We start from the raw sequence: 11,639 nt of genomic DNA, 5'->3' as shown, positions 1-11,639 counted from the left end.
CCACCTCCTCCAGAGGCATGGCAAGCTATGATGGCCGCAACCAATGCAAACACACAGTTGATCATGCAAATTCTTCAAGAGCGCAATCAAGCGAACCAAAGCAACCAAGGGAACCAAGGAAACAATCAGAATCACTTTGCTACACTCAACCAGTTCCTTGCTAATGGGCCAAAGACTTTCAGCAATTGTGTTGAGGCAACTGATGCTGACGATTGGCTCGTGGATCTGTGCAAGCATTTTGAGTGCAGTAATGTTAGGCCTGAGGATTTCGTCAAGTTCGCTTCCTTCCAACTCAAAGACCAAGCTGCAGAATGGTTCCAGCAGTACAAGGATTCCAGAGGTGGACGTGTGATTACCTGGGATGAATTCCGCCAAGATTTCTGAGCTCACCATATCCCTCAGGGCGTGGTTGAAAGCAAGCGTGAGGAATTCCGCAACTTGAAGCAAGGCTCTTTGTCTGTCTATGACTACAACAAGTTGTTTCAGAAGCTCGCCCGCTTTGCCAAAAAGGACGTCCCTGATGAGAAGAGCATGATATACCTTTTCAGGGGTGGTCTCAGAGAAGAAATTCAGCTAGCTCTTGTTCTCTTTGAGCCCTTGAGGTACGATGAGTTCTACAACATGGCTTTGAAGCAAGAGGCCGCTCAACTGAGGTGTGATGCTTCCAAGAAGCGAGTCAGAGATGCTACTCCTTCTTCCTCTACTCAAGTGGCCAAGCAGCAGAAGTATTGGCTTCCTCCTCCTCCGTTCCGTCAGCCGTATCAGAAGAGCAAAGGTGGCAGTGGTTCTTCCCACCCACCCAACCCTGGCTTTCAGAACAAGACTTTGTCTCAAGCTCCAAGATCGAGTGCTCCGTACCACCGTCCGCTTTCAGAGGTCACGTGCAACAAGTGCCAACAGAAGGGTCACTATGCCAACAAGTGCTTCAACCAGAGGCGTCTTCCTCCTCCTCCTGTCAAATCGGCAAGTACAGCTGTGGTCAAGCATAGCCCCAAGCACGCCAAGGTCAACTTGATGAACGCAACTCAGGCAGAGGACTCGTCAGATGTCATCATGGGTAACCTTCCTGTTAACAATATTCCCGCAAGATTTCTTTTTGACACTGGTGCATCGCATTGTTTCATGTCAAAGCCATTTTTTACCAAGCATGAGTTCGTTTCTTCTCATTTGGGTAAACAAATGGATATCGTTTCTCCTGGCAAATGTTTGAGTGCAAGTCTAGAGGTGCCAGATGTTACTATCACTTTGTGCGACTACAAGTTTCTTTCTTCCCCAATGGTCCTTGGCAACTCGGATATTGATCTTATTCTCGGGATGGATTGGCTTTCTAAGCACAAGGCTCAGCTTGATTGTGTAGCCAGCCAGATTCAATTGACTCATTCATCTGAGGATGTAATTGTCTTTGCCGCTCGTGATGATACAATCCGTCTGTTTTCTCTCAATGAGAAGGGTGAACTGGATGCTATCTCGCAGATTCCAATCGTTTGTGAATATCAAGACGCCTTTCCAGAAGAGCTTCCAGGAATGCCTCCGCACCGGCCAGTTGAATTCGTTATTGATCTTGAGCCTGGTACGGAACCTGTGTGCAAGCGTCCTTACAAGCTTGGACCTGAAGAGTTGAAGGAGCTGAAGAAGCAACTCGATATTCAAGAAAGAATGGGTCTCATCCGGCCTAGTTCTTCTCCGTGGGGTTGTGGTGTTCTTTTTGTGAAGAAGAAGGATGGAACGGACCGACTTTGTGTTGATTACCGTCCATTGAACAAGAAGACCATCAAGAACAAATACCCACTTCCCAACATCAACGAGCTATTCGAACAACTCAAAGGTGCCCAAGTATTCTCCAAGCTTGATCTCCGTATGGGTTATCATCAGATTCGTATTCGCGAGCAAGATATTCCCAAGACGGCCTTCAGGACAAGCTATGGTTCATATGAATACACTGTCATGTCTTTTGGCCTCGTCAACGCTCCTCCGACTTTCTCTCGCATGATGAACTTCATCATCAACGCCTACACCAATGACTTCGTTTTGGTCTATCTCGACGACATTCTGGTTTTCTTGAAGAACAAGGAAGATCATGCCAAGCACTTGCGTTTAGTACTCAATAAGCTCAGAGAACACAAGTTCTACGCCAAGTTCTCCAAGTGCGAATTTTGGCTCGATGAGGTTCTTTATCTTGGTCATATCATCTCTGCCAAGGGCATTGCGGTGAATCCTAAGAAGGTGTCTGCAATTGTGAATTGGGAACCTCTTCAGAACGTGAAGCAACTCCGTAGCTTCCTCGGTCTCGCAAGCTACTGTCGAAGATTCGTTGAAAACTTTTCTAAGATCGCGAAGCCTCTGTCAAATCTTCTCCAGAAGCACGTCAAGTATGTTTGGTCTCCGGAGTGTGACATTGCTTTCAACACCTTGAAAGAGAAATTGATCACTGCTCCAGTTCTGACTCCGCCTGATGAATCCAAGCCGTACGAGGTCTTTTATGATGCCTCTCTCCAAGGTCTTGGTGCAGTGTTGATGCAAGAGAAGAAAGTTGTTGCTTATACCTCTCGCCAGTTGAAGCCTAACGAGAAGAACTACCCCACTCATGATCTCAAGTTCGCGGCAGTTGTGCATGCTCTTTTGACTTGGAGACATCTCTTATTGGGAAGAAAAGTGGACATTTTCACTGATCACAAGAGTCTCAAGTACATATTCACTCAGCCTAATCTCAACCTCAGGCAAACTCGATGGGTCGAAATGATTCAAGAGTATAATCCGAGTATCGAGTATACTCCAGGTAAGGCCAATGTGATTGCTGACGCATTGAGCAGGAAGGCTTATTGCAACAGTCTGATTCTCAAGCCTTATCAACCCGAGCTTTGTGAAGCTTTCCGCAAACTTAATCTGTAAATTGTTCCTCAAGGTTTCCTCGCCAACCTTCAAGTGTCTCCTACCTTGGAAGACCAGATTCGCCAAGCTCAGCTTCTTGATGCTATGGTGAAAAAGGTGAAGATTGGGATTGCCAAGAGCCAACCCAAGTACAAGTGCTACCACCTTGATGATAAGGATACTCTCTTCTTCGAAGATCGTATTGTTGTGCCCAAAGGTGACCTTCGTAGAGTGATCATGAACGAGGCTCACAATTCTCTCCTCTCCATCCACCCTGGGAGTACGAAGATGTATCAGGACCTCAAGCAGGCTTATTGGTGGACTCGAATGAAGCGCGAGATTGCTCAATTCGTGAATGAATGTGATGTCTGCAGAAGAGTGAAGGCAGAACATCAAAGGCCAGCGGGTCTCCTCCGACCTCTTGCCATTCCAGAATGGAAGTTTGACCACATTGAGATGGACGTCGTGACTGGGTTTCCAAAGTCCAAGCGTGGCAATGATGGTATATTCGTTGTCATCGACAAACTCACTAAAGTGGCTCAATTTCTGCCTATCAAAGAGTCAATCACTGCAGCTCAATTGGCGGAGCTCTATACCTCTCTAATTGTCTCTCTGCACGGTCTTCCACAAGTGATCTCTTCAGACCGTGGCAGCATCTTTACCTCCAAGTTTTGGGATTCTTTTCAGAAGGCCATGGGCACCAACATCCGCTTCAGCACAGCTTTCCATCCTCAAACTAGCGGTCAAGTCAAGCGTGTCAATCAGATTCTTGAAGATATGCTCAGGGCTTGTGTGATCTCCTTCGGCATGAAGTGGGAGGATTGTCTTCCTTATGCTGAATTCTCCTACAACAACAGTTTTCAAGCAAGTTCGGGCAAGGCCCCATTTGAAATTCTGTATGGCAGGAAGTGCCGTACCCCTCTCAACTGGTCTGAAACCGGTGAACGTCGGCTTTTGGGAAATGACTTAATCACAGAGGCGGAGGAAATGTGCAAATTCATTCGAGATAACCTCAAAGCAGCCCAATCCCACCAGAAGAGCTACTATGATAGTAAGCACCGTGATTTGGCTTTCGAGATCGGAGATCATGTTTACCTCCGCGTCTCTCCTATGAAAGGTACTCATCGCTTCGGTATCAAAGGGAAGCTTGCCCCCAGATACATGGGACCTTTCAAGATTGTCAGCAAGAGAGGCGATCTCGCCTATCAACTTGAGCTTCCTTCAAACTTTGCAAATGTTCATGACGTGTTCCATGTCTCTCAGCTTCGAAAGTGCTTCAAGACTCCTGACCGCACCGTCAACTTCGACGACATTGAGCTCCAAGAAGATCTATCCTATCGTGAGCACCCAGTTTCTATTCTTGAAGAGACTGAACGCAAGACTCACAACAAGTCAGTCAAATTCCTCAAAGTGAAGTGGTCACACCATTCCGACCGTGAACCTACCTGGGAACGAGAGGATCACCTCCGTTCTGAGTACCCGGCGTTCTTTCAGTCCTAGATCTCGGGACGAGATCCTTTCGTAGTGGTGGAGTGTTGTAACACCCCGGATGTAACTTACCCAATATGTACTCCAACTCTTGCCGTTTCCGGCCTTAAGTTATTTTATTTTCTCGGGTTCGGGTTTTTGTCTCTGTGTGTTTTTGTCGTTTTCATGCATCTCATATCATGTCATCATGTGCATTGCATTTGCATACGTGTTCATCTCATGCATTCGAGCATTTTCCCCGTTGTCTGTTTTGCATTCCCGCGCTTTGTTCTCCTCCGGTGGTCATTTCTACCTTTTTTCGTGTGTGGGGATTAAACATTTCCGGATTGGACCGAGACTTGCCAAGCGGCCTTGGTTTACTACCGATAGACCGCCTGTCAAGTTTCATACCATTTGGACTTCGTTTGATGCTCCAACGGTTAACCGAGGGACCGAAAAGGCCTCGTGTGTGTTGCAACCCAACACCCCTCCAAGTTGGCCCAAAACCCACCAAAACCTTCTCCATCATCTAGAGCGTTCGATCATGATCGTGTGGCCGAAAACCGCACCTCATTTGGACTCTCCTAGCTCCCTCTATGCCTATTTAAAGCCACCCCCGAATTTCTCCTTCCCCTTCCTCCCGAAAACACTAGATCCACTTCGTCCGCCGCCGCAGGACATTTTCGCCACCGACGGACTTGTCCGACTTCCACCTCCGCCCCCACGTGGCACGCCCCCATTCGCCGCCACCTCGCGCCCACATCGCCGCCGCTCCGGCCCGGGAGGCCCGGATCGGGCCCCCGAGGCCCATCGCCGCCCGCGCCGCTCGGGATCTTCTTCCCCACGCCCGGGTCGCCGCACCTCTGCCGCGGCCGCCGCCTTTTCTTCCGCCGGCGCTCGCCTGGCCGCTCGCCGGCGCCCGCGCCCATCGCGCCTACCGAGGCCGCGCCGACAACCGCCGCCACCCGCCGTCCGCCGCTCCGGTGGCCGGATCCGCGCCGTCCGGCCCGCCTCTCCAAGATCCGGCGGCCCCAACTGCCAAGTCCGATGACTTCTCCGACGAGCTACAGTGATTCTGGTGGACCTCGAAATCCGTGCCAGATCTGAGATCTAAATCTCGAGGGTTGACTTTTTGCCCGAAACCCTAGTTCATGTGCTCCTGTTCATCATGCTATATCTCCGCATCCGTAGCTCCGTTTTTGGCATATATCATATCAAAATGTTCGTCTCAGAGAGTACATCATTTCATTCCATTGCATCATTTTCATTGGAGTTCATCTTGATGCCCGAAATGCTGTTAGAAGAGTGCTACTTGAGATAATTGTCAGATCTGCTGCTCCATTTAGATATTTGTCATTTTTTTCCATGATTTATGTGTGCATGATATGCCCTGGTGCTCTACATATGTTTTGTTAAGGGTTTTGCCATCTTTCCAGAGGTGCAACCCATGTATTTTTGCGATGTGTGTGGTGGATAGCACAAGCTTGCAAATTGAGGCACTTGGTAATGCTGTTTTCAGGGACTTAGCATTTTTACTAAGTCCTTGACCTGTTTATCTCATATGGCCATATGTTCATGTTGTTTCCTAGTGATCTGTGTCTCTTTTGAGGATGATCAGTAAGGATGTTTTATTAATCTTGTAGTGCTCTATCCATCCATGTCTTTGTTTGCAATTATGGAGCACCCTAGCTTGAGTCAATCGAGCTCTACTTTTGCTACTTCGTGAATCTGGGCAGATTGTCTACTCGTTAGCGATTTTGCTGATGATGTTGTAGTTGATCCGTGCATGCTTATTATTGTTCTTGCCATGTCTAGCTTGCATTTTGTGTATTCTTGATGGGTGTATGCTTAGCTTATCATGACATGCTCCGTAGTGAGTGCATCGAGCTCGTAAACATGCCTACTTGAATCTGTTTTCAGCATGTGCCAGTTTTCAGTAAGTCTAAAAACTGATTATGCTTTTGCTATGTTCACATGCTTGCTAATATGTTTTCTGATCCCTTTTGGCTCAAGGTCACTAAGGGACTTTTCTTAAGCTTTTTGAGTAGCTCCATGCTATGTTTTTACTTTGCCATGTTCAGGTCCTGTAGCATGTAGTTTTGTTGCTCCAAAGAGTGCTACTTGATCTGAGATTTCGGACAAGTGTTAATTTCACTAAGTCTGAAATCTGTTTGCCACATGCATTTTTTCCATGCTTGTTTGAACATGTTAATGGACGAATTGGCCATAGCTCAGTGCTAGACTTTTGTTAAGCATATTGAATGCATCCCTGCAATTTATTTTGTTGTCATGTTTGAGTGCTGTAGCATGTTCATCTCATTGCATTTAGATGGCTACTTGCTGTAGATCGCAGATCGTGGTCATATTTGAATCGCTTGCCATTTCCAAACCATAACTCCGATTCCGGCGTTCTTTATATTGTTTTCAAGCGATTTCATCTCATATTTCCAGTGGAACACTTGGATTTCCAAGTTGAGTCAAGGTTCATGCATTCCTTGTCAAATCTTGCATATGCATCACATATTGCATCCCGCATAGCATACCATCTTTGCATCGTGTTGTTTGAGTTTGCACGTGGTTGATTGTGTTCCGTTTGTTTGTTTGCCTTGTTTGGGTAGAGCCGGGAGATGAGTTCGCTAACGAGGAGCCCGTTGAGTTTGCTTCCAAGGATCCAGTCAACTCTGACAACTTTGCAGGCAAGATGATCATACCCTCGAAATCACTACTATCTTTGCTTTGCTAGATGCTCGCTCTTTTGCTATGCCAATGCTACGATGCCTACCATTTGTTTTCAAGCCTCCCATATTGCCATGCCATACCTCTAACCCACCATGTCCTAGCAAACCGTTGATTGGCTATGTTACCGCTTTACTCAGCCCCTCTTATAGCGTTGCTAGTTGCAGGTGAAGATTGGAGACCGTTCCTTGTTGGAACATTATTTACTTGTTGGGATATCATTATATTGCCATGTTATCTTAATGCATCTATATACTTGGTAAAGGGTGGAAGGCTCGGCCTCTCGCCTAGTGTTTTGTTCCACTCTTGCCGCCCTAGTTTCCGTCATATCGGTGTTAGGTTCCCGGATTTTGCGTTCCTTACGCGGTTGGGTTATAATGGGAACTCCCTGATAGTTCGCCTTGATTAAAGCTTTTCCAGCAATGCCCAACCTTGGTTTTACCATTTGCCACCTAGCCTCTTTTCCCTTGGGTTTCCGGAGCCCGAGGGTCATCTTATTTTAACCCCCCCCGGGCCAGTGCTCCTCTGAGTGTTGGTCCGAACCAGGCAGCCTGCGGGGCCACCTCGGGCAAACTCGAGGGCTGGTTTTTACTTGTAGCTTGACCTATCTGAGTGTGCCCTGAGAACGAGATATGTGCAGCTCCTATCGGGATTTGTCGGCACATTCGGGTGGTGTTGCTGGTCTTGTTTTAACCTGTCGAAGTGTCTTCAAGAACCGAGGTACCGAGTCTGATCGGAACGTCTCGGGAGGAGGTCTATTCCTTCATTGACCGTGAGAGCTTGTCATGGGCTAAGTTGGGACTCCCCTGCAGGGATTTGAACTTTCGAAAGCCGTGCCCGCGGTTATGGGCAGATGGGAATTTGTTAATGTCCAGTTGTAGATAACTTGAACCTTAACCTAGTTAAAATGAATCAACTGTGTGAGTTACCGTGATGGCCTCTTTTCGGCAGAGTCCGGGAAGTGGACACGGTGTTGGAGTAATGCTTGCGCAGGTTGCTCTCTAGTTTCTCGCTCGCGCTTTGCCTCCTCTTCTTGCTCTCTTCTGCGAACAGGTTAGCCACCATATACGCTAGACGCTTGCCGCAGCTCCACATATTTATCCTTACCTTTCCTATTAAGCTTAAATAGTCTTGATCGCGAGGGTGCGAGATTGCTGAGTCCCTGTGGCTCACAGATTACTATTACACCAGATGCAGGGCCTGATGATTCCGCTCCAGGTGACGCGCTCGAGCTCAAGTGGGAGTTCGACGAGGACTCTCAGCGATACTATGTTTATTTTCCTGATGATCAGTAGTGGTGCCCAGATGGGGTGATCGGGACCGTGTCGCATGTTGGGTTGTCTTTTATATTGGCGCTGTAGTCGGTCCATGAGTGTCTGAATGTTGTAATGCTATTTATGTACCTTGATTGACGTGGCGAGTGTAAGCCAACTATGTTATCTCCCCTTTATTATTTATATTACATGGGATGTTGTGAAGATTGCCTAACTTGCGACATATGCCTTCAATGCGATTATGTCTCTAAGTCGTGCCTCGACACGTGGGAGCTATAGTCGCATCGAGGGTGTTACACTGGACACTCGAGTATCCTAATCTACAAGTGGGGGTGACATGCAGGCGGTTGTGCTGCAGATTGCATCCTACGTCTGCCCATCTCGGCAGCCACAAGCCGACAACTCGTTTCGTCATCTCGGCAACTAACACACACAACTCCATCAGACATGGCTGACAAGTCCTTACATCCAAAACTTTGATCTAGATTTTAGTTTCTTTGCCATCTCGAATTACTAACTACTCCCTCCGTTCCTAAATATAAGTCCTTTTAGAAATTCCACTATAGACAACATACAGATGTATATAGACATGCTTTAGAGTGTAGATTCACTAATTTTGCTCTGTATGTAGTCTGTAGTGAAATCCCTAAAATGTCTTATATTTAGGAATAGAAAGAGTAGTTAAGAAAGTTAGGAATTGATCCCCAATTAGGTTAGATGAAAATTGAGAGCTGCAACAAGCATGATTTTTTTTGCGTTTACAATTTTTTGTGCTTCTAATATCTCTTACTTACGTTGTAATGGAAAATATTGTTGCTCTAGAGCATCATGCTTCCGAGATCCTAGGTGCTTTGTATGTACACACTTCTCCTTCTTGATGGCTTCGTATGTATATATAAATCGACTTCAATCTCTTGTCATGCTTCATAGGTCTAAATATTATTTCTTCATGGATCATGCTTCTCAGGTTTTTCCTCCATGCTTCTATGTACAGATGGAACTTCAATCATTCTTCCTTATTTAGTATATTTGATTTTGATTGTGTGGAAAAGTATTCTATTTTTAAACAAGTATGCTTCGTATACTTCTTATTTATAATACAGAGGATCCATGTCATCACAGTAACTTATGTTCTAGTAATGGCTCGTTCATGTTGTGCAATTAGTCGTTTCATTCTACTCGTAATGCATACATATTCAACTATTTAATCCACAATATGGTCTTCTTGTATATTCAATTTTCATTACATGTCTCTCCTTCGGTGCTCTCCCCATCGCCACTTGTAATCTATGCTTTTATGCTTAACAAAATTAGGAGGACTTGGTTAACATGCCATTTTCCAGTGTATGTAATTGTATGCTTCCATTGTACTTTCTTATTGCTTATAAATTATTATTCTGCTAATATATTTATGTTGCTGCAGAAAAAAAATCTGGGCGGTGGAAACAAAAACTTGTTGAGCTTGACCCGTCTTCCTCTCCATGACACCAAAACAAAGAAATCGAGTGCTCGTGAACCGTTGTTTTATGTAAAGCATGCAGGGAAACATACTGCTTAGTAGATGAAAGCAATGACATAGGATATAGAAAGCACATATTTGTTATTATGAAGCAGTGTCATAGGATATAGAGAGCATAGACTTAGCATATGAAGCAGTGTAATATTTTGTGACATAAAGGAAGCAAATGTATTGGTCGCAAAGACAAGTTATATGAATGGATGAAACACATAAATTTCTACTACTTCAATGAAGCAAATATGTATGCTGTCCGAAACAAGATATACAGACACATGAAGCATGATAAATCGGTACGAGTAGTAGCATTAGCAAGAGTGTGACGCAACAAATGTGTACCAGATAGCACATTTCTGTTGAGCAAATTATTTTTACTGTGATCAGCAAAATAAAAAATTTCCGAAAATCGTTATTACCGTGATTTGAATAAAATAAAGTCACGAGGCAAATTTAGTTATTCTTGAAGCAAATTAGTATAGTTAGAAGCATAAGTTTTTGCCGGTGGAAGCAAATATTATCGCGCAAATGGGATATATTACATGGAGACAAAATTTCATTCGTGCTGGAAACAAACTCTAATTGCATTTGATGCAAAAAAAAAATTGTTCAATATATTTTCCCAAAAATAAGAGAAATATGAGTGGGGTATAAGTTGATGTTCGTGATTTTCGGATGCAATCAATTATGGGAAGCAATTCAAATCGGGCCAGGTTGTTATATGGAAGCTAGCAACTAGGAAGGCACTCGTTCTTGTTATGGAATAGATAATCCCACGTAACTAGCGCCCGTAATTTATGGAAGCATTCATACACCTTCCAGATTTATTGTAGTGGGTGAATCAGACGTATCAAATTAAACCAATCATACGGCTCACTACTGGTTTGATGGAAAGCAGGATATCAATAGTCTGGTTCCTAGTGATTCCCTAATTAGAATGCACATAGCCAAACACCAATAGTCTGACAAAATGAAAGATAGAAAACCGACAATTCAGCAACCGTAGAGTCGTTAACTTGCAATATATTTTGGGCGTCAATAAGTGTTGAAGGTTCGGAATTTGGCATGGCAAAACGGCCGTTTTTTATGGAAATTTGTACTTGTTGACCAAGCCAAGTTTAGTTGGTAAGCACAACAATTTTGTTCTCCCTCGCATCAACTAAAGTTGCCATCTAAAATGTTTGAATTGCTATGGCCAAATCATGAGCGTTCGGGATTTAACATTGAGGAAATTTCCTTCCCAACATTCACCTCTCGCTGTCGGCGACATTTTTCAGCCTTGTCACCGACTCTGGTGAGCTGCACCGTCCCTCGCTGCCCACGTCCTTGTCGATTCCTGTCCGCGCCACTGGTTATTATCGCCTCTAGTCACGACCCCCTCTCGTCCGCTGCTGCGCCAACAATTATATATATCTGCAAAATTTTGAGGAGCTTTAGATTTTGAAGAAAGGGCTAGAAGGGGCTTAACTCCTCAAATAGAGACTTTTGGAGGAGTTAAAAAATAGTTTAGGGGAAAGATGCACTAAGTTGCATTTAGTTTTTTTTGAGAGAGAAACATATGCATTCACTTCATTATATTGACAACAATAATACACCACCACCGTCCACCGGTTGCACCTCACGTGGTTGCAGAACCGTGTGTACAAGATGATGTGACACAACAAGCAGGAGACGTAGCGCATCAATGAGCGTTGCGTTGGTGAGCATTAGTGGTTGGGGTGCGCCATGGCGCGCCGCTTGAGCGGAAGCAACACGCCCCTTCCACTGTTCTCTTTATACTA

Source organism: Triticum aestivum, chromosome 1A, assembly GCF_018294505.1.
Source record: "Triticum aestivum cultivar Chinese Spring chromosome 1A, IWGSC CS RefSeq v2.1, whole genome shotgun sequence".
Taxonomy (NCBI): domain Eukaryota; kingdom Viridiplantae; phylum Streptophyta; class Magnoliopsida; order Poales; family Poaceae; genus Triticum; species Triticum aestivum.
Note: the sequence above shows the minus strand (reverse complement) of the source record.